This window comes from Gadus chalcogrammus, chromosome 12 (assembly GCF_026213295.1).
Source record: "Gadus chalcogrammus isolate NIFS_2021 chromosome 12, NIFS_Gcha_1.0, whole genome shotgun sequence".
NCBI lineage: Eukaryota > Metazoa > Chordata > Actinopteri > Gadiformes > Gadidae > Gadus > Gadus chalcogrammus.
The window spans coordinates 7,723,613-7,745,060 of NC_079423.1; the positions used below are offsets into that span (position 1 = coordinate 7,723,613).

The 21,448-nt window shown below is 44.8% G+C and overlaps 20 non-coding genes and 1 pseudogene across 20 annotated transcripts; all 21 read left to right on the forward strand.

Moving 5' to 3' along the window:
* Nucleotides 1–380: 380 nt before the first annotated feature.
* LOC130399565 (5S ribosomal RNA) lies at nt 381–499 on the forward strand. The gene has a single exon (XR_008902073.1). It is a non-coding gene; the product is annotated as a 5S ribosomal RNA (ribosomal RNA).
* Nucleotides 500–1,028: 529 nt separating this feature from the next.
* Nucleotides 1,029–1,147, forward strand: LOC130399566 (5S ribosomal RNA). Its single transcript, XR_008902074.1, has one exon. It is a non-coding gene; the product is annotated as a 5S ribosomal RNA (ribosomal RNA).
* A 529-nt stretch (nt 1,148–1,676) lies between these two features.
* On the forward strand, nt 1,677–1,795 carry LOC130396881 (5S ribosomal RNA). The gene has a single exon (XR_008899496.1). It is a non-coding gene; the product is annotated as a 5S ribosomal RNA (ribosomal RNA).
* Nucleotides 1,796–2,322: 527 nt separating this feature from the next.
* LOC130394863 (5S ribosomal RNA) lies at nt 2,323–2,440 on the forward strand. Its single transcript, XR_008897980.1, has one exon. It is a non-coding gene; the product is annotated as a 5S ribosomal RNA (ribosomal RNA).
* A 529-nt stretch (nt 2,441–2,969) lies between these two features.
* Nucleotides 2,970–3,088, forward strand: LOC130400026 (5S ribosomal RNA). The gene has a single exon (XR_008902512.1). It is a non-coding gene; the product is annotated as a 5S ribosomal RNA (ribosomal RNA).
* A 526-nt stretch (nt 3,089–3,614) lies between these two features.
* Nucleotides 3,615–3,734, forward strand: LOC130395966 (5S ribosomal RNA; annotated as a pseudogene).
* Nucleotides 3,735–4,395: 661 nt separating this feature from the next.
* LOC130394079 (5S ribosomal RNA) lies at nt 4,396–4,514 on the forward strand. Its single transcript, XR_008897273.1, has one exon. It is a non-coding gene; the product is annotated as a 5S ribosomal RNA (ribosomal RNA).
* A 519-nt stretch (nt 4,515–5,033) lies between these two features.
* LOC130399567 (5S ribosomal RNA) lies at nt 5,034–5,152 on the forward strand. Its single transcript, XR_008902075.1, has one exon. It is a non-coding gene; the product is annotated as a 5S ribosomal RNA (ribosomal RNA).
* Nucleotides 5,153–5,681: 529 nt separating this feature from the next.
* Nucleotides 5,682–5,800, forward strand: LOC130396882 (5S ribosomal RNA). Its single transcript, XR_008899497.1, has one exon. It is a non-coding gene; the product is annotated as a 5S ribosomal RNA (ribosomal RNA).
* Nucleotides 5,801–6,329: 529 nt separating this feature from the next.
* LOC130399568 (5S ribosomal RNA) lies at nt 6,330–6,448 on the forward strand. The gene has a single exon (XR_008902076.1). It is a non-coding gene; the product is annotated as a 5S ribosomal RNA (ribosomal RNA).
* A 529-nt stretch (nt 6,449–6,977) lies between these two features.
* Nucleotides 6,978–7,096, forward strand: LOC130399859 (5S ribosomal RNA). Its single transcript, XR_008902354.1, has one exon. It is a non-coding gene; the product is annotated as a 5S ribosomal RNA (ribosomal RNA).
* A 529-nt stretch (nt 7,097–7,625) lies between these two features.
* Nucleotides 7,626–7,744, forward strand: LOC130396883 (5S ribosomal RNA). The gene has a single exon (XR_008899498.1). It is a non-coding gene; the product is annotated as a 5S ribosomal RNA (ribosomal RNA).
* A 528-nt stretch (nt 7,745–8,272) lies between these two features.
* Nucleotides 8,273–8,391, forward strand: LOC130400438 (5S ribosomal RNA). The gene has a single exon (XR_008902919.1). It is a non-coding gene; the product is annotated as a 5S ribosomal RNA (ribosomal RNA).
* A 6,855-nt stretch (nt 8,392–15,246) lies between these two features.
* On the forward strand, nt 15,247–15,365 carry LOC130401253 (5S ribosomal RNA). The gene has a single exon (XR_008903717.1). It is a non-coding gene; the product is annotated as a 5S ribosomal RNA (ribosomal RNA).
* Nucleotides 15,366–15,893: 528 nt separating this feature from the next.
* On the forward strand, nt 15,894–16,012 carry LOC130396885 (5S ribosomal RNA). Its single transcript, XR_008899499.1, has one exon. It is a non-coding gene; the product is annotated as a 5S ribosomal RNA (ribosomal RNA).
* A 519-nt stretch (nt 16,013–16,531) lies between these two features.
* LOC130399569 (5S ribosomal RNA) lies at nt 16,532–16,650 on the forward strand. The gene has a single exon (XR_008902077.1). It is a non-coding gene; the product is annotated as a 5S ribosomal RNA (ribosomal RNA).
* Nucleotides 16,651–17,178: 528 nt separating this feature from the next.
* LOC130399571 (5S ribosomal RNA) lies at nt 17,179–17,297 on the forward strand. Its single transcript, XR_008902079.1, has one exon. It is a non-coding gene; the product is annotated as a 5S ribosomal RNA (ribosomal RNA).
* A 529-nt stretch (nt 17,298–17,826) lies between these two features.
* Nucleotides 17,827–17,945, forward strand: LOC130400994 (5S ribosomal RNA). Its single transcript, XR_008903458.1, has one exon. It is a non-coding gene; the product is annotated as a 5S ribosomal RNA (ribosomal RNA).
* A 1,783-nt stretch (nt 17,946–19,728) lies between these two features.
* On the forward strand, nt 19,729–19,847 carry LOC130396886 (5S ribosomal RNA). The gene has a single exon (XR_008899500.1). It is a non-coding gene; the product is annotated as a 5S ribosomal RNA (ribosomal RNA).
* A 529-nt stretch (nt 19,848–20,376) lies between these two features.
* Nucleotides 20,377–20,495, forward strand: LOC130399950 (5S ribosomal RNA). Its single transcript, XR_008902441.1, has one exon. It is a non-coding gene; the product is annotated as a 5S ribosomal RNA (ribosomal RNA).
* Nucleotides 20,496–21,024: 529 nt separating this feature from the next.
* On the forward strand, nt 21,025–21,143 carry LOC130394775 (5S ribosomal RNA). Its single transcript, XR_008897900.1, has one exon. It is a non-coding gene; the product is annotated as a 5S ribosomal RNA (ribosomal RNA).
* Nucleotides 21,144–21,448: the final 305 nt, after the last annotated feature.

Here is a 21,448-nt window from a genome sequence, read left to right on the forward strand (position 1 = left end):
TATAGTGATACTGCCAGCAGGGAGCACCAGAGAGCTGAACCGACAGTTGTACATTTCTTAAACTTTCACCAACACAAACACGCACGCTCACTTCAGATCATGGGAGGACGTCAAAAAATCACCACCCATTCTCTGACACTTTAACCGTTAACCTTGGTTCAAACATTTAACATCACACGCACACGCAGTGTATTTCAGATAATTAATGAATTCAGATGTCACAATGATCGTTTACATGGATAAGGAGTCCTACTGAATCAATTACTGCCGTTTATATCTAACTAATGATTGTTTTTGTAAAAGTGTAACGTCGAGCCTCAGCAGCTTTCTCACTCCTTATGTGCTACTGTATAAAACCTGGTTTTGCGCCTGCACTAATTGCTTACGGCCATACCACCCTGAACACGCCCGATCTCGTCTGATCTCGGAAGCTAAGCAGGGTCGGGCCTGGTTAGTACTTGGATGGGAGACCGCCTGGGAATACCAGGTGCTGTAAGCATTTTCTTTTTCAACTCGAGCTCATTGCCTCCGTGGCCTACCGTCACCTACCGTGACCTGATGTTTACTGCCAACAGCTTTGGAGGATTTAAGCAACATACAAAGACTGACAACGTCTCTCAAAACTATTTTTGTGAAACATGAGGACAGTATAGTGATACTGCCAGCAGGGAGCACCAGAGAGCTGAACCGACAGTTGTACATTTCTTAAACTTTCACCAACACAAACACGCACGCTCACTTCAGATCATGGGAGGACGTCAAAAAATCACCACCCATTCTCTGACACTTTAACCGTTAACCTTGGTTCAAACATTTAACATCACACGCACACGCAGTGTATTTCAGATAATTAATGAATTCAGATGTCACAATGATCGTTTACATGGATAAGGAGTCCTACTGAATCAATTACTGCCGTTTATATCTAACTAATGATTGTTTTTGTAAAAGTGTAACGTCGAGCCTCAGCAGCTTTCTCACTCCTTATGTGCTACTGTATAAAACCTGGTTTTGCGCCTGCACTAATTGCTTACGGCCATACCACCCTGAACACGCCCGATCTCGTCTGATCTCGGAAGCTAAGCAGGGTCGGGCCTGGTTAGTACTTGGATGGGAGACCGCCTGGGAATACCAGGTGCTGTAAGCATTTTCTTTTTCAACTCGAGCTCATTGCCTCCGTGGCCTACCGTCACCTACCGTGACCTGATGTTTACTGCCAACCGCTTTGGAGGATTTAAGCAACATACAAAGACTGACAACGTCTCTCAAAACTATTTTTGTGAAACATGAGGACAGTATAGTGATACTGCCAGCAGGGAGCACCAGAGAGCTGAAACGACAGTTGTACATTTCTTAAACTTTCACCAACACAAACACGCACGCTCACTTCAGATCATGGGAGGACGTCAAAAAATCACCACCCATTCTCTGACACTTTAACCGTTAACCTTGGTTCAAACATTTAACATCACACGCACACGCAGTGTATTTCAGATAATTAATGAATTCAGATGTCACAATGATCGTTTACATGGATAAGGAGTCCTACTGAATCAATTACTGCCGTTTATATCTAACTAATGATTGTTTTTGTAAAAGTGTAACGTCGAGCCTCAGCAGCTTTCTCACTCCTTATGTGCTACTGTATAAAACCTGGTTTTGCGCCTGCACTAATTGCTTACGGCCATACCACCCTGAACACGCCCGATCTCGTCTGATCTCGGAAGCTAAGCAGGGTCGGGCCTGGTTAGTACTTGGATGGGAGACCGCCTGGGAATACCAGGTGCTGTAAGCTTTTTCTTTTTCAACTCGAGCTCATTGCCTCCGTGGCCTACCGTGCCTACCGTGACCTGATGTTTACTGCCAACCGCTTTGGAGGATTTAAGCAACATACAAAGACTGACAACGTCTCTCAAAACTATTTTTGTGAAACATGAGGACAGAATAGTGATACTGCCAGCAGGGAGCACCAGAGGGCTGAACCGACAGATGTACATTTCTTAAACTTTCACCAACACAAACACGCACGCTCACTTCAGATCATGGGAGGACGTCAAAAAATCACCACCCATTCTCTGACACTTTAACCGTTAACCTTGGTTCAAACATTTAACATCACACGCACACGCAGTGTATTTCAGATAATTAATGAATTCAGATGTCACAATGATCGTTTACATGGATAAGGAGTCCTACTGAATCAATTACTGCCGTTTATATCTAACTAATGATTGTTTTTGTAAAAGTGTAACGTCGAGCCTCAGCAGCTTTCTCACTCCTTATGTGCTACTGTATAAAACCTGGTTTTGCGCCTGCACTATTGCTTACGGCCATACCACCCTGAACACGCCCGCTCTCGTCTGATCTCGGAAGCTAAGCAGGGTCGGGCCTGGTAGTACTTGGATGGGAGACCGCCTGGGAATACCAGGTGCTGTAAGCTTTTTCTTTTTCAACTCGAGCTCATTGACTCCGTGGCCTACCGTGGCGTACCGTGACCTGATGTTTACTGCCAACCGCTTTGGAGGATTTAAGCAACATACAAAAACTGACAACGTCTCTCAAAACTATTTTTGTGAAACATGAGGACAGTATAGTGATACTGCCAGCAGGGAGCACCAGAGAGCTGAACCGACAGTTGTACATTTCTTAAACTTTCACCAACACAAACACGCACGCTCACTTCAGATCATGGGAGGACGTCAAAAAATCACCACCCATTCTCTGACACTTTAACCGTTAACCTTGGTTCAAACATTTAACATCACACGCACACGCAGTGTATTTCAGATAATTAATGAATTCAGATGTCACAATGATCGTTTACATGGATAAGGAGTCCTACTGAATCAATTACTGCCGTTTATATCTAACTAATGATTGTTTTTGTAAAAGTGTAACGTCGAGCCTCAGCAGCTTTCTCACTCCTTATGTGCTACTGTATAAAACCTGGTTTTGCGCCTGCACTAATTGCTTACGGCCATACCACCCTGAACACGCCCGATCTCGTCTGATCTCGGAAGCTAAGCAGGGTCGGGCCTGGTTAGTACTTGGATGGGAGACCGTCTGGGAATACCAGGTGCTGTAAGCGTTTTCTTTTTCAACTCGAGCTCATTGCCTCCGTGGCCTACCGTCACCTACCGTGACCTGATGTTTACTGCCAACCGCTTTGGAGGATTTAAGCAACATACAAAGACTGACGTCTCTCAAAACTATTTTTGTGAAACATGAGGACAGTATAGTGATACTGCCAGCAGGGAGCACCAGAGGGCTGAAACGACAGTTGTACATTTCTTAAACTTTCACCAACACAAACACGCACGCTCACTTCAGATCATGGGAGGACGTCAAAAAATCACCACCCATTCTCTGACACTTTAACCGTTAACCTTGGTTCAAACATTTAACATCACACGCACACGCAGTGTATTTCAGATAATTAATGAATTCAGATGTCACAATGATCGTTTACATGGATAAGGAGTCCTACTGAATCAATTACTGCCGTTTATATCTAACTAATGATTGTTTTTGTAAAAGTGTAACGTCGAGCCTCAGCAGCTTTCTCACTCCTTATGTGCTACTGTATAAAACCTGGTTTTGCGCATCCACTAATTGTTTACGGCCATACCACCCTGAACACGCCCAATCTCGGCTGATCTCGGAAGATAAGCAGGGTCGGGCCTGGTTAGTACTTGGATGGGAGACCTCCTCAGAAGCCCAGGTTGCTGTAAGTAGTGACGGGTGTCACCAAAAAGAAAAAAAAAAAAAAACACGCCCGATCTCGTCTGATCTCGGAAGCTAAGCAGGGTCGGGCCTGGTTAGTACTTGGATGGGAGACCGCCTGGGAATACCAGGTGCTGTAAGCTGTTTCTTTTTCAACACGAGCTCATTGCCTCCGTGGCCTACTGTCACCTACCGTGACCTGATGTTTACTGCCAACTGCTTTGGAGGATTTAAGCAACATACAAAGACTGACAACGTCTCTCAAAACTATTTTTGTGAAACATGAGGACAGTATAGTGATACTGCCAGCAGGGAGCACCAGAGAGCTGAAACGACAGTTGTACATTTCTTAAACTTTCACCAACACAAACACGCACGCTCACTTCAGATCATGGGAGGACGTCAAAAAATCACCACCCATTCTCTGACACTTTAACCGTTAACCTTGGTTCAAACATTTAACATCACACGCACACGCAGTGTATTTCAGATAATTAATGAATTCAGATGTCACAATGATCGTTTACATGGATAAGGAGTCCTACTGAATCAATTACTGCCGTTTATATCTAACTAATGATTGTTTTTGTAAAAGTGTAACGTCGAGCCTCAGCAGCTTTCTCACTCCTTATGTGCTACTGTATAAAACCTGGTTTTGCGCCTGCACTAATTGCTTACGGCCATACCACCCTGAACACGCCCGATCTCGTCTGATCTCGGATGCTAAGCAGGATCGGGCCTGGTTAGTACTTGGATGGGAGACCGCCTGGGAATACCAGGTGCTGTAAGCTTTTTCTTTTTCAACTCGAGCTCATTGACTCCGTGGCGTACCGTGACCTGATGTTTACTGCCAACCGCTTTGGAGGATTTAAGCAACATACAAAGACTGACAACGTCTCTCAAAACTATTTTTGTGAAACATGAGGACAGTATAGTGATACTGCCAGCAGGGAGCACCAGAGAGCTGAAACGACAGTTGTACATTTCTTAAACTTTCACCAACACAAACACGCACGCTCACTTCAGATCATGGGAGGACGTCAAAAAATCACCACCCATTCTCTGACACTTTAACCGTTAACCTTGGTTCAAACATTTAACATCACACGCACACGCAGTGTATTTCAGATAATTAATGAATTCAGATGTCACAATGATCGTTTACATGGATAAGGAGTCCTACTGAATCAATTACTGCCGTTTATATCTAACTAATGATTGTTTTTGTAAAAGTGTAACGTCGAGCCTCAGCAGCTTTCTCACTCCTTATGTGCTACTGTATAAAACCTGGTTTTGCGCCTGCACTAATTGCTTACGGCCATACCACCCTGAACACGCCCGATCTCGTCTGATCTCGGAAGCTAAGCAGGGTCGGGCCTGGTTAGTACTTGGATGGGAGACCGCCTGGGAATACCAGGTGCTGTAAGCATTTTCTTTTTCAACTCGAGCTCATTGCCTCCGTGGCCTACCGTCACCTACCGTGACCTGATGTTTACTGCCAACCGCTTTGGAGGATTTAAGCAACATACAAAGACTGACAACGTCTCTCAAAACTATTTTTGTGAAACATGAGGACAGTATAGTGATACTGCCAGCAGGGAGCACCAGAGAGCTGAAACGACAGTTGTACATTTCTTAAACTTTCACCAACACAAACACGCACGCTCACTTCAGATCATGGGAGGACGTCAAAAAATCACCACCCATTCTCTGACACTTTAACCGTTAACCTTGGTTCAAACATTTAACATCACACGCACACGCAGTGTATTTCAGATAATTAATGAATTCAGATGTCACAATGATCGTTTACATGGATAAGGAGTCCTACTGAATCAATTACTGCCGTTTATATCTAACTAATGATTGTTTTTGTAAAAGTGTAACGTCGAGCCTCAGCAGCTTTCTCACTCCTTATGTGCTACTGTATAAAACCTGGTTTTGCGCCTGCACTAATTGCTTACGGCCATACCACCCTGAACACGCCCGATCTCGTCTGATCTCGGAAGCTAAGCAGGGTCGGGCCTGGTTAGTACTTGGATGGGAGACCGCCTGGGAATACCAGGTGCTGTAAGCTTTTTCTTTTTCAACTCGAGCTCATTGCCTCCGTGGCCTACCGTCACCTACCGTGACCTGATGTTTACTGCCAACCGCTTTGGAGGATTAAAGCAACATACAAAGACTGACAACGTCTCTCAAAACTATTTTTGTGAAACATGAGGACAGTATAGTGATACTGCCAGCAGGGAGCACCAGAGAGCTGAACCGACAGTTGTACATTTCTTAAACTTTCACCAACACAAACACGCACGCTCACTTCAGATCATGGGAGGACGTCAAAAAATCACCACCCATTCTCTGACACTTTAACCGTTAACCTTGGTTCAAACATTTAACATCACACGCACACGCAGTGTATTTCAGATAATTAATGAATTCAGATGTCACAATGATCGTTTACATGGATAAGGAGTCCTACTGAATCAATTACTGCCGTTTATATCTAACTAATGATTGTTTTTGTAAAAGTGTAACGTCGAGCCTCAGCAGCTTTCTCACTCCTTATGTGCTACTGTATAAAACCTGGTTTTGCGCCTGCACTAATTGCTTACGGCCATACCACCCTGAACACGCCCGATCTCGTCTGATCTCGGAAGCTAAGCAGGGTCGGGCCTGGTTAGTACTTGGATGGGAGACCGCCTGGGAATACCAGGTGCTGTAAGCATTTTCTTTTTCAACTCGAGCTCATTGCCTCCGTGGCCTACCGTCACCTACCGTGACCTGATGTTTACTGCCAACCGCTTTGGAGGATTTAAGCAACATACAAAGACTGACAACGTCTCTCAAAACTATTTTTGTGAAACATGAGGACAGTATAGTGATACTGCCAGCAGGGAGCACCAGAGGGCTGAACCGACAGTTGTACATTTCTTAAACTTTCACCAACACAAACACGCACGCTCACTTCAGATCATGGGAGGACGTCAAAAAATCACCACCCATTCTCTGACACTTTAACCGTTAACCTTGGTTCAAACATTTAACATCACACGCACACGCAGTGTATTTCAGATAATTAATGAATTCAGATGTCACAATGATCGTTTACATGGATAAGGAGTCCTACTGAATCAATTACTGCCGTTTATATCTAACTAATGATTGTTTTTGTAAAAGTGTAACGTCGAGCCTCAGCAGCTTTCTCACTCCTTATGTGCTACTGTATAAAACCTGGTTTTGCGCCTGCACTAATTGCTTACGGCCATACCACCCTTAACACGCCCGATCTCGTCTGATCTCGGAAGCTAAGCAGGGTCGGGCCTGGTTAGTACTTGGATGGGAGACCGCCTGGGAATACCAGGTGCTGTAAGCTTTTTCTTTTTCAACTCGAGCTCATTGCCTCCGTGGCCTACCGTCACCTACCGTGACCTGATGTTTACTGCCAACCGCTTTGGAGGATTTAAGCAACATACAAAGACTGACAACGTCTCTCAAAACTATTTTTGTGAAACATGAGGACAGTATAGTGATACTGCCAGCAGGGAGCACCAGAGAGCTGAAACGACAGTTGTACATTTCTTAAACTTTCACCAACACAAACACGCACGCTCACTTCAGATCATGGGAGGACGTCAAAAAATCACCACCCATTCTCTGACACTTTAACCGTTAACCTTGGTTCAAACATTTAACATCACACGCACACGCAGTGTATTTCAGATAATTAATGAATTCAGATGTCACAATGATCGTTTACATGGATAAGGAGTCCTACTGAATCAATTACTGCCGTTTATATCTAACTAATGATTGTTTTTGTAAAAGTGTAACGTCGAGCCTCAGCAGCTTTCTCACTCCTTATGTGCTACTGTATAAAACCTGGTTTTGCGCCTGCACTAATTGCTTACGGCCATACCACCCTGAACACGCCCGATCTCGTCTGATCTCGGAAGCTAAGCAGGGTCGGGCCTGGTTAGTACTTGGATGGGAGACCGCCTGGGAATACCAGGTGCTGTAAGCTTTTCTTTTTCAACTCGAGCTCATTGACTCCGTGGCCTACCGTGGCGTACCGTGACCTGATGTTTACTGCCAACCGCTTTGGAGGATTTAAGCAACATACAAAAACTGACAACGTCTCTCAAAACTATTTTTGTGAAACATGAGGACAGTATAGTGATACTGCCAGCAGGGAGCACCAGAGAGCTGAAACGACAGTTGTACATTTCTTAAACTTTCACCAACACAAACACGCACGCTCACTTCAGATCATGGGAGGACGTCAAAAAATCACCACCCATTCTCTGACACTTTAACCGTTAACCTTGGTTCAAACATTTAACATCACACGCACACGCAGTGTATTTCAGATAATTAATGAATTCAGATGTCACAATGATCGTTTACATGGATAAGGAGTCCTACTGAATCAATTACTGCCGTTTATATCTAACTAATGATTGTTTTTGTAAAAGTGTAACGTCGAGCCTCAGCAGCTTTCTCACTCCTTATGTGCTACTGTATAAAACCTGGTTTTGCGCCTGCACTAATTGCTTACGGCCATACCACCCTGAACACGCCCAATCTCGTCTGATCTCGGAAGCTAAGCAGGGTTGGGCCTGGTTAGTACTTGGATGGGAGACCGCCTGGGAATACCAGGTGCTGTAAGCTTTTTCTTTTTCAACTCGAGCTCATTGACTCCGTGGCGGACCGTGACCTGATGTTTACTGCCAACCGCTTTGGAGGATTTAAGCAACATACAAAAACTGACAACGTCTCTCAAAACTATTTTTGTGAAACATGAGGACAGTATAGTGATACTGCCAGCAGGGAGCACCAGAGGGCTGAACCGACAGTTGTACATTTCTTAAACTTTCACCAACACAAACACGCACGCTCACTTCAGATCATGGGAGGACGTCAAAAAATCACCACCCATTCTCTGACACATTAACCGTTAACCTTGGTTCAAACATTTAACATCACACGCACACGCAGTGTATTTCAGATAATTAATGAATTCAGATGTCACAATGATCGTTTACATGGATAAGGAGTCCTACTGAATCAATTACTGCCGTTTATATCTAACTAATGATTGTTTTTGTAAAAGTGTAACGTCGAGCCTCAGCAGCTTTCTCACTCCTTATGTGCTACTGTATAAAACCTGGTTTTGCGCCTGCACTAATTGCTTACGGCCATACCACCTGAGCAAGCAGGAAGTGTGCAGAGAGCAGGCGAGTGTTTGTTGCTACTTTTATGCTGGTTTAAGTGCCTTATTTTTTGATTTTCTTCGATACATCTCCCCCAAACAGTGAGGTGCTGTTTGGGGGAATATAATTCTCCCATTGGTTTGGGGAAGGAATATCATGCTGACGGACATAATGGGAACGGATCATGGAAACAGGGAAAGGCTCGGATGAAGTAGACTGCGGAAAGAAAGACCAGAGGGGAGGAGAGGTTGGAGAGAAAGAGAATAAATACGACAAAGAACTAACCGTGAGTGTTGAACTTATCGGGGAAGATCCAATAACAGTGATGGAGTTCATGAGAGTGACGAGAGAGGTGTGCGGGGAGTTGATGGCGTGCCGTAAAACTGGATTGAAAAAATACGAATTGACAATGGGACATCTCAGCGGGAAAAATAAGCTTATGGATGGTTTCAAAATAAGAGGGGTTAGTATAGTTGCAAAGGAGCTTACCAGTGACGAAACGGTGGTGTCGTTCTTGGAGCTTCCGGCGTACACCAAGGACAATGACGTTCTTCTGAAGCTACAGGGGTGGGGGGTCTCTGCTGCCTCACCGATCAAAAGAAGAATGTGGCCGGGCACTAACATCGCAGACGGGACCAGGTTCCTGAAGGTGAAGTTTAATGACTTGGTTAGGTCGTTGCCGTATTCGACGCAGTTCAGCACAGCTACGGGTCCCCAGTACTTCCGGGTGATCCACGACAGACAGGAGAAGGTGTGTAGGATGTGCATCCAACCTGGGCATATCCTGAGGGACTGTCCGGAGTTCAGATGCCACAGGTGCCAAGGACAGGGGCACTACGCAAGAGAGTGTGGCGTAGACGGAGAACAGAGGCAACAAGGAGGAGAAGGCGGGAGCCGGGAGACGGACGTCGGCGAGGAGGAGGAGCGACCGAGAGAGGGAGGAGAAGGCGGTAGCGGAGCTGAGGCGACTGAAGCTGAAAGAAGTGGCGTGGGAGTCGGCGGGGAAGGAGAGCAGGAGGACGAGGAGCAGGAAGGAATGGCAGAGGACGTGAGCGCAGCGGAAGAGACAACGGAGACGGGAGGAGAGATGGAAAGGGAGGAGAACGGCTGCAGCGCGGACAGTGCGGTGAGGGGGACGGACGAGCGAGAGGAGCGGAGCAGCGCGGGTGAGGGAGCGAAAGGAGGGGAGAAGAACGTGGAAAAGAGTGGAATGACTGTGGTGGGACAGGGAGGAGGAAGGGCGGTGGCAAGCGGGATTAAGTGGGGGTGGAGGGCTGCTGATATAACAGAAAGTAGGAAGTGGGTGGCTTCGGATATATCAGACAGTGGGGAGGAAAGCATGGAGGTGGTGGGTGGAAATAGGAAAAGACCATCGGGGAGGAAGGAGAGAGAAGATAAGGGGAAAAAAAGTGCAAATGAATAATATAACGTGTGGAATCTCTTCTCATTTATACTTTTAATGATCAGGATAACTTCTTTTAATGCTAATGGGCTAAGGGATAGGAACAGGAGGCAGCAAATCTTGATGGTGTGTGAGGCAGACATAATATGTTTACAAGAGACACATTGGGATGAGGAGGTAATGAGGGTGGTTGAGAAAGAATGGATGGGGGACATGTATGTGAATAATGGTGGTGTTAAATCAAGAGGGGTAGCAATTTTAGTGAAAAGGGGAGTGGTTGAGAAAGTGACGAAGTGTGTGGATGATGGTGATGGGAGGGTGATAGGAATTACCTTTGAGTACTTGGGTAAAGTATGTCGATTGTTGAATGTGTATGCGCCGAATGAGGTGAAGGAGAGGAGGGTTTTTTTTGAGGGATTGGGGGGAATGTGTGTGGAAAACTGTTTGGTGGTGGGTGACTTTAACGTGTGGTGTGGGAGGTTGGATGCGTCTGCAAGTATGTGTTTCAGGAATGACTTGTCAAGAGGTGTGTTGGAGGAGGTTATGAGAGACAATGGTTTAATAGATGTGTGGAGGGAAAGGAATCCAGAGGGGAGGGTTTTTTCAAGGAGGCAAGTGGTGAGAGGAGTTTTAAAACAGAGTAGGATAGATTTAGTCTTAAGTACAAACGGCATTGCAGGTAGGATAGGGAGAATTGAGTATAAGGTTACTGCGCTAAGTGATCACATGGTGTTAGGGTTTAATTTAGGTCAGGGGTTTGAGAGGAGAGGGGGAGGCGTGTGGTGTATGAATGGTGAGTTGCTGAGAGAGGAAAAGTACAAAAGGGAAGTGAGAGAATGTATATTGAGGAGGAAGAATGAGAGAATGTATGAGGAGGACATTGGGAGGTGGTGGGAGAGTTTGAAAGGAGAGATAAAGGAATTGAGTGTGGGTTATAGTAGAGGCAGGAATATGATACAGAGAGAGAGAGAGAGGAGGTTAAAGGGAGATTTAGCTAGAGAGGCAAAGAGAGCGGATGAGGTGGTAGGCTATGATTTGGGGAAGTATATTAGAATTAAGGATGAACTGAAGGAGATAGAACAGAGGAGGTGTATGGGTGCAATAGTCAGAAGTAGGGCCAGATATGTGATTGAGGGAGAGAAATGTACAGGATTCTTTTTAGGATTAGAAAAGACGAAGCAGAAGAAGAATTATTTAGAAAAAGTGGAAGGAAAGGAAGGGGAGATGATTACTGATTTTGTAGGGATAGCTGAAAGAGTAGAAGATTTTTATAGGGATTTATTTAGGAAAGAAGAAGTGGATGAGGAGAGTATGAGGCAGGTGTTGGATAGTGTGAAAGCCAGGTTGAGCGATGATGATAGGGAGATGTGTGAGACAGGAATAGGGACGGGTGAAATAAATGAAGCGATAGGAGGGTTAGGGAGAAATAAGAGTCCAGGGATAGATGGGTTAATTGGTGAATTTTATGTTGAGTTTAGGGAGGAGTTAGTGCCAGTGCTAGAGAGGTTATTTAGATGGATAGAGGAGAAGGGCGAGATGCCGCTGAGCATGTCGACAGGGTTAGTAACGGTGATACACAAGAAAGGGAGTAGGGTTAAGCTTCAGAATTATAGGCCACTTAGTATGTTGAATGGTGATTATAAAGTCTTAGCAAGGGTGTTAGCCAACAGGGTCAAGCAGGTAATAGGGAAGGTGGTGGGAAGCACACAGGCATATAGTATACCGGGTAGGGACATAGCAGACACAATTAGTAGTATTAGGGACATAATAGAATATATGAAGAGAGATAAAGGGGGGATAGTTGTAAGTTTAGATTTGAACAAAGCATTTGATAGGGTGGATCATGATTATTTATATAGAGTGTTAGATAAATTTGGTTTTGGGCGCAGGTTGGTAGGATGGATAAAGAGGATGTACGACAGGGCAGTGAGTTGCGTTAAAATCAATGGGATTGTCACAGATGCATTTAGACTGGAAAGGTCGGTTAGGCAAGGCTGTCCGCTGTCGGCTCTGCTGTACTCCTTGTCGGCAGAGCCGCTAGCGGCACTTCTAATGCAGAATGACAGGATCAGGGGTATAGAGTTACCAGAGGGGCGGGTTAGTTTATTATTTCAGTATGCGGATGACACGACAGTTACAGTTAGGGACAGGGAAAGTGTAGTTGAGGTTTTAGGTAGTGTAGAGTTGTATGGCAGGGCATCAGGGGCGAAAATAAACATGGAAAAGTCAGAAATCATGTATGTAGGTGTGGAGAGAGCAGGTAGGAGGGAGATAGGATTGAAAGAGGAAAAGGATTATTTTAGGATATTAGGTGTGAACTTGGGGATAAAGGATAAAGAAGGGAGAGATATGCAGTTTGAAGGGATAATGAATGGGATTAGGAAGACGTTAAGGTTTTGGAAACTTAGAGGGTTGAAGCTGAAGGGGAAGGTGACAGTTGTGAATGCGCTGGTAATGAGCAAGCTTGTGTATGCAATGAATGTGTTGGATGTGCCTGATAGAGTTTTGAAGGAGGTGGAGAGAATGGTGAGTGAGTTTGTGTGGGGTGGGAAGGGAGTTAGGATAGCCAGGGAGGTGATGGAAAATGAGTATGAGGATGGTGGGTTAAAATTGATTAATTTAGAAAGGAGAAAGAAAGCCCTTAGGGTGAAAATGGTGGTGAGATATCTAAAGGACAAGAGGGATCATATATGGAAGGTGTTTTTAAGGGAAGCAATTAATAAGTGTGGTGGGTGTGGAGAGAGTGGAGTGTATATGGAACTAAAGAAAGGTATGTTGGTAGGAGTGTCTGAGTTTTATAAGGAGGTGTTGGGAGCGTGGGGAGAGTTTGTGAAATGTGTGAAGTATGAGTGTAAGGATGTCAAGCAGGTATGGGAGCAACCAGTGTTTTTAAATCCAAAAATCACATTTGAGGGGAACACAATTTATAACAGGGTGATTTGGAGAGCAGGGGTTAGGAAGGTGAAGGATTTAGTTTATGAGTATGTACCTGGGTTCATGAGGGCACAGGTAATGGTCGACGAGGTGAGGGAAAGAGGGGATGAAATATGGTTGGGTACGGCACAGGGAGTGTTGGAAAGGATCAAGGAGGGTATGCCGAGAGAATGGGTTGGGATGATTGAGAGAGAGGCTGTGGTGAATGGAGAAGGTGAGATAGAAATGTATGTGGGGGAAGGAGAAAGGAGGGTGAGTCTGAAGAGTGTGAAAACGAGAGTAATGTATAGATGTTTAAGAGGGAAAGAAGTGAGGAGACCGGCTGCAGAGAAAGTATGGGTTAGAGTGATGATTGATATGGATGTAGGGGGAATATGGAGGAATTTAAGAGTGAAATGGAATTGTATTGAATGTGAAGATTTTGATTTCCTTTTGCGGCACAATAGGGTGTTTAACAATTTAATAATCAGTAGGTTTGATGTGAATGTGAGGAAGGAATGTGATGTGTGCGGAGTGGGGGTGGAAACGTGTATGCATGAGTTTGTTGAATGTTGTGAGTTGGAGGGATACTTTGTGAAAATTAAAGGATTAATAAACAGATGTTGGGGAGGAGGGTTTGTGGAGAGAATGGAATGGAGAGAGTTGTGGCTGTTTGGGGTGACAAGTAGGGTGGAAGGTTGTAATGTTAATCTGTTAAATTATGTTTTAAGCCACGCAAGGTTTGCTGTCAAGCTCAGGAGAAATTTGGCCCATTATGAGAAGAAGAGAGTTGAGGTATGGAGTGTTTTTAAGAGTATAATGAGAAGAGATGTAAATATGGTGTATAGTTATGTTGGGGAAGATGAGTTTCTGGGAGGGTTTGTGGAGGGGAGCACTTTTGTTGTGCTTGGAGGCGATGGGGAAGTGAAATTGGATTTTGGATGAGTTGAAGGGGGCGCCTACGGGCTGGAGGTGCGGTTAAGAGGTCAGCAGGGTGACTGACTATTTTTATTTCTTGTTAATTAGTGTTTCAAGTTCATGACTTTTTTGATTTGGTGAGGGGCCAGTGTATTGAAGGTTTTTACAAAAGCATCCTGGCTAACCCAGTATTGTTTGTAGTTATTTTTGTTTGAGATGGATCTGAAGTATCTTTCTTGTTTTATTTGTTTTGTTTTATTTATGTATGATGGTGTATGTATATATTTTGTGTTAATAAAAAAAATAAAAAAAATAAAAAAAAACACGCCCGATCTCGTCAGATCTCGGAAGCTAAGCAGGGTCGGGCCTGGTTAGTACTTGGATGGGAGACCACCTCAGAAGCCCAGGTTGCTGTAAGTAGTGACGGGTGTCACCAAAAGAAAAAAAAAAAAAAACACGCCCGATCTCGTCTGATCTCGGAAGCTAAGCAGGGTCGGGCCTGGTTAGTACTTGGATGGGAGACCGCCTGGGAATACCAGGTGCTGTAAGCATTTTCTTTTTCAACTCGAGCTCATTGCCTCCGTGGCCTACCGTCACCTACCGTGACCTGATGTTTACTGCCAACAGCTTTGGAGGATTTAAGCAACATACAAAGACTGACAACGTCTCTCAAAACTATTTTTGTGAAACATGAGGACAGAATAGTGATACTGCCAGCAGGGAGCACCAGAGGGCTGAACCGACAGTTGTACATTTCTTAAACTTTCACCAACACAAACACGCACGCTCACTTCAGATCATGGGAGGACGTCAAAAAATCACCACCCATTCTCTGACACTTTAACCGTTAACCTTGGTTCAAACATTTAACATCACACGCACACGCAGTGTATTTCAGATAATTAATGAATTCAGATGTCACAATGATCGTTTACATGGATAAGGAGTCCTACTGAATCAATTACTGCCGTTTATATCTAACTAATGATTGTTTTTGTAAAAGTGTAACGTCGAGCCTCAGCAGCTTTCTCACTCCTTATGTGCTACTGTATAAAACCTGGTTTTGCGCCTGTACTAATTGCTTACGGCCATACCACCCTGAACACGCCCGATCTCGTCTGATCTCGGAAGCTAAGCAGGGTCGGGCCTGGTTAGTACTTGGATCGGAGACCGCCTGGGAATACCAGGTGCTGTAAGCTGTTTCTTTTTCAACTCGAGCTCATTGCCTCCGTGGCCTACTGTCACCTACCGTGACCTGATGTTTACTGCCAACCGCTTTGGAGGATTTAAGCAACATACAAAGACTGACAACGTCTCTCAAAACTATTTTTGTGAAACATGAGGACAGTATAGTGATACTGCCAGCAGGGAGCACCAGAGAGCTGAAACGACAGTTGTACATTTCTTAAACTTTCACCAACACAAACACGCACGCTCACTTCAGATCATGGGAGGACGTCAAAAAATCACCACCCATTCTCTGACACTTTAACCGTTAACCTTGGTTCAAACATTTAACATCACACGCACACGCAGTGTATTTCAGATAATTAATGAATTCAGATGTCACAATGATCGTTTACATGGATAAGGAGTCTACTGAATCAATTACTGCCGTTTATATCTAACTAATGATTGTTTTTGTAAGAGTGTAACGTCGAGCCTCAGCAGCTTTCTCACTCCTTATGTGCTACTGTATAAAACCTGGTTTTGCACCTGCACTAGTTGCTTACGGCCATACCACCCTGAACACGCCCGATCTCGTCTGATCTCGGAAGCTAAGCAGGGTCGGGCCTGGTTAGTACTTGGATGGGAGACCGCCTGGGAATACCAGGTGCTGTAAGCTTTTTCTTTTTCAACTCGAGCTCATTGACTCCGTGGCGTACCGTGACCTGATGTTTACTGCCAACCGCTTTGGAGGATTTAAGCAACATACAAAAACTGACAACGTCTCTCAAAACTATTTTTGTGAAACATGAGGACAGTATAGTGATACTGCCAGCAGGGAGCACCAGAGAGCTGAACCGACAGTTGTACATTTCTTAAACTTTCACCAACACAAACACGCACGCTCACTTCAGATCATGGGAGGACGTCAAAAAATCACCACCCATTCTCTGACACTTTAACCGTTAACCTTGGTTCAAACATTTAACATCACACGCACACGCAGTGTATTTCAGATAATTAATGAATTCAGATGTCACAATGATCGTTTACATGGATAAGGAGTCCTACTGAATCAATTACTGCCGTTTATATCTAACTAATGATTGTTTTTGTAAAAGTGTAACGTCGAGCCTCAGCAGCTTTCTCACTCCTTATGTGCTACTGTATAAAACTTGGTTTTGCGCCTGCACTAATTGCTTACGGCCATACCACCCTGAACACGCCCGATCTCGTCTGATCTCGGAAGCTAAGCAGGGTCGGGCCTGGTTAGTACTTGGATGGGAGACCGCCTGGGAATACCAGGTGCTGTAAGCATTTTCTTTTTCAACTCGAGCTCATTGCCTCCGTGGCCTACCGTCACCTACCGTGACCTGATGTTTACTGCCAACAGCTTTGGAGGATTTAAGCAACATACAAAGACTGACAACGTCTCTCAAAACTATTTTTGTGAAACATGAGGACAGAATAGTGATACTGCCAGCAGGGAGCACCAGAGGGCTGAACCGACAGTTGTACATTTCTTAAACTTTCACCAACACAAACACGCACGCTCACTTCAGATCATGGGAGGACGTCAAAAAATCACCACCCATTCTCTGACACTTTAACCGTTAACCTTGGTTCAAACATTTAACATCACACGCACACGCAGTGTATTTCAGATAATTAATGAATTCAGATGTCACAATGATCGTTTACATGGATAAGGAGTCCTACTGAATCAATTACTGCCGTTTATATCTAACTAATGATTGTTTTTGTAAAAGTGTAACGTCGAGCCTCAGCAGCTTTCTCACTCCTTATGTGCTACTGTATAAAACTGGTTTTGCGCCTGCACTAATTGCTTACGGCCATACCACCCTGAACACGCCCGATCTCGTCTGATCTCGGAAGCTAAGCAGGGTCGGGCCTGGTTAGTACTTGGATGGGAGACCGCCTGGGAATACCAGGTGCTGTAAGCATTTTCTTTTTCAACTCGAGCTCATTGCCTCCGTGGCCTACCGTCACCTACCGTGACCTGATGTTTACTGCCAACAGCTTTGGAGGATTTAAGCAACATACAAAGACTGACAACGTCTCTCAAAACTATTTTTGTGAAACATGAGGACAGAATAGTGATACTGCCAGCAGGGAGCACCAGAGGGCTGAACCGACAGTTGTACATTTCTTAAACTTTCACCAACACAAACACGCACGCTCACTTCAGATCATGGGAGGACGTCAAAAAATCACCACCCATTCTCTGACACTTTAACCGTTAACCTTGGTTCAAACATTTAACATCACACGCACACGCAGTGTATTTCAGATAATTAATGAATTCAGATGTCACAATGATCGTTTACATGGATAAGGAGTCCTACTGAATCAATTACTGCCGTTTATATCTAACTAATGATTGTTTTTGTAAAAGTGTAACGTCGAGCCTCAGCAGCTTTCTCACTCCTTATGTGCTACTGTATAAAACCTGGTTTTGCGCCTGCACTAATTGCTTACGGCCATACCACCCTGAACACGCCCGATCTCGTCTGATCTCGGAAGCTAAGCAGGGTCGGGCCTGGTTAGCACTTGGATGGGAGACCGCCTGGGAATACCAGGTGCTGTAAGCTTTTTCTTTTTCAACTCGAGCTCATTGACTCCGTGGCGGACCGTGACCTGGGGCCTCATGTACTAATGTTGCGTACGCACAAAAACGTGGCGTACGTCCTTTTCCACGCTCACGTTCAGATGTACAAAACGTGAAATGACCGTAAAAATGTGCGGTCCCCACGCCAGCTCCCGAGCTGTCGTACGCACGTTTCTACCATTATGTCCATGGTTTCTACAGCTATTGTTCCTTTGGCGACACTTAGAGGTGACGCTGGGAAACTGGGAAAAAAGGTGAAAACAATGACTCAGAGTGATTTGCACATCAGAGACACACTAATGAACAATTAACACACCTTGCAATTATATGGGTGGCTATAAAAGCATGCGCAATGGATGAAGAAAATTGTTTTAAAAATGGCTGCGTTAGCGTTGTTAGAGGACATCGCAAATGGTCAAATCCGAAGGGCGCTGGAGACGCCGGGGCCGACGGAGGAGACGCCGGGGCCGACGGAGCAATCCGTGCCCTCTCCTTGCTTGTCTATTCAAAAATAAAAAAATTAAGTTAATAAACACGAGTCAAAGTCTTTAATATGCTGGCATCTTTACGCACGACTTATGTGTATTGCAAGCAGCCAATTGTATGACCAGTATAATTACAGCATTTATGACTTCAGCATATTTGCCTTGGGGATGATCGGTGTCCCCTTCATGGGCTCCCACCACTCCGGTGAGAGCCGTGTCACCGATCAAAGCGGCCACTCTCAAATCGAAGGGGGAGAGTTCCCCCACTCCCGTCCCCCAACCTGTTGCGGTCACGCTTCGGCGGTGGGCAGAAACCCTCCGCTTCACCTCCACCTTGAGGTCTGACCACTTTTTTTTAATTTCAGAGTGTGTGCGCTGCTGAGACCCACTGCATTGACGGCCTCGCAAACACGCTCCCACTCACTTCTCTTTTGTTTTGCATTTATCCCTGTTGACAGGGTTCCAAATAGCATATGCTTGCGCATTTCTACCTCGTGGAGCAAAAACTCGAGCTCAGACTCCGTGAAGTTTCGTTTTTTGCCTCTGTTCATGGTGCCAGTTTATCGGATTAAGAGGTGAATCTCAGGTCCAGAGGCCTATTTAAATGAAATTGCATATTCAAATGAGGGCGTGTCGGCATGTGCGCTCAATTCCACGTTCATTGAGATGTACAAAAGAAACGTGCTTGGATCCATGCGTTCGCACACTTTGATACATCTGAATTTATTTGTGCGTAAGACAGTTTCTGGGTTTTGGCGTACGCCAAGTTTCAGTATGAAATCCACGCAAGTCTTAGTACATGAGGCCCCTGATGTTTACTGCCAACCGCTTTGGAGGATTTAAGCAACATACAAAAACTGACAACGTCTCTCAAAACTATTTTTGTGAAACATGAGGACAGTATAGTGATACTGCCAGCAGGGAGCACCAGAGGGCTGAACCGACAGTTGTACATTTCTTAAACTTTCACCAACACAAACACGCACGCTCACTTCAGATCATGGGAGGACGTCAAAAAATCACCACCCATTCTCTGACACTTTAACCGTTAACCTTGGTTCAAACATTTAACATCACACGCACACGCAGTGTATTTCAGATAATTAATGAATTCAGATGTCACAATGATCGTTTACATGGATAAGGAGTCCTACTGAATCAATTACTGCCGTTTATATCTAACTAATGATTGTTTTTGTAAAAGTGTAACGTCGAGCCTCAGCAGCTTTCTCACTCCTTATGTGCTACTGTATAAAACTTGGTTTTGCGCCTGCAATAATTGCTTACGGCCATACCACCCTGAACACGCCCGATCTCGTCTGATCTCGGAAGCTAAGCAGGGTCGGGCCTGGTTAGTACTTGGATGGGAGACCGCCTGGGAATACCAGGTGCTGTAAGCTTTTTCTTTTTCAATTCGAGCTCATTGCCTCCGTGGCCTACCGTCACCTACCGTGACCTGATGTTTACTGCCAACCGCTTTGGAGGATTTAAGCAACATACAAAGACTGACAACGTCTCTCAAAACTATTTTTGTGAAACATGAGGACAGTATAGTGATACTGCCAGCAGGGAGCACCAGAGGGCTGAACCGACAGTTGTACATTTCTTAAACTTTCACCAACACAAACACGCACGCTCACTTCAGATCATGGGAGGACGTCAAAAAATCACCACCCATTCTCTGACACTTTAACCGTTAACCTTGGTTCAAACATTTAACATCACACGCACACGCAGTGTCTTTCAGATAATTAATGAATTCAGACGTCACAATGATCGTTTACATGGATAAGGAGTCCTACTGAATCAATTACAGCCGTTTATATCTAACTAATGATTGTTTTTGTAAAAGTGTAACGTCGAGCCTCAGCAGCTTTCTCACTCCTTATGTGCTACTGTATAAAACTTGGTTTTGCGCCTGCACTAATTGCTTACGGCCATACCACCCTGAACACGCCCGATCTCGTCTGATCTCGGAAGCTAAGCAGGGTCGGGCCTGGTTAGTACTTGGATGGGAGACCGCCTGGGAATATCAGGTGCTGTAAGCATTTTCTTTTTCAACTCGAGCTCATTGCCTCCGTGGCCTACCGTCACCTACCGTGACCTGATGTTTACTGCCAACAGCTTTGGAGGATTTAAGCAACATACAAAGACTGACAACGTCTCTCAAAACTATTTTTGTGAAACATGAGGACAGAATAGTGATACTGCCAGCAGGGAGCACCAGAGGGCTGAACCGACAGTTGTACATTTCTTAAACTTTCACCAACACAAACACGCACGCTCACTTCAGATCATGGGAGGACGTCAAAAAATCACCACCCATTCTCTGACACTTTAACCGTTAACCTTGGTTCAAACATTTAACATCACACGCACACGCAGTGTATTTCAGATAATTAATGAATTCAGATGTCACAATGATCGTTTACATGGATAAGGAGTCCTACTGAATCAATTACTGCCGTTTATATCTAACTAATGATTGTTTTTGTAAAAGTGTAACGTCGAGCCTCAGCAGCTTTCTCACTCCTTATGTGCTACTGTATAGAACCTGGTTTTGCGCCTGCACTAATTGCTTACGGCCATACCACCCTGAATACGCCCGATCTCGTCTGATCTCGGAAGCTAAGTAGGGTCGGGGCTGGTTAGTACTTGGATGGGAGACCGCCTGGGAATACCAGGTGCTGTAAGCATTTTCTTTTTCAACTCGAGCTCATTGCCTCCGTGGCCTACCGTCACCTACCGTGACCTGGTGTTTACTGCCAACCGCTTTGGAGGATTTAAGCAACATACAAAGACTGACAACGTCTCTCAAAACTATTTTTGTGAAACATGAGGACAGTATAGTGATACTGCCAGCAGGGAGCACCAGAGAGCTGAAACGACAGTTGTACATTTCTTAAACTTTCACCAACACAAACACGCACGCTCACTTCAGATCATGGGAGGACGTCAAAAAATCACCACCCATTCTCTGACACTTTGAACCGTTAACCTT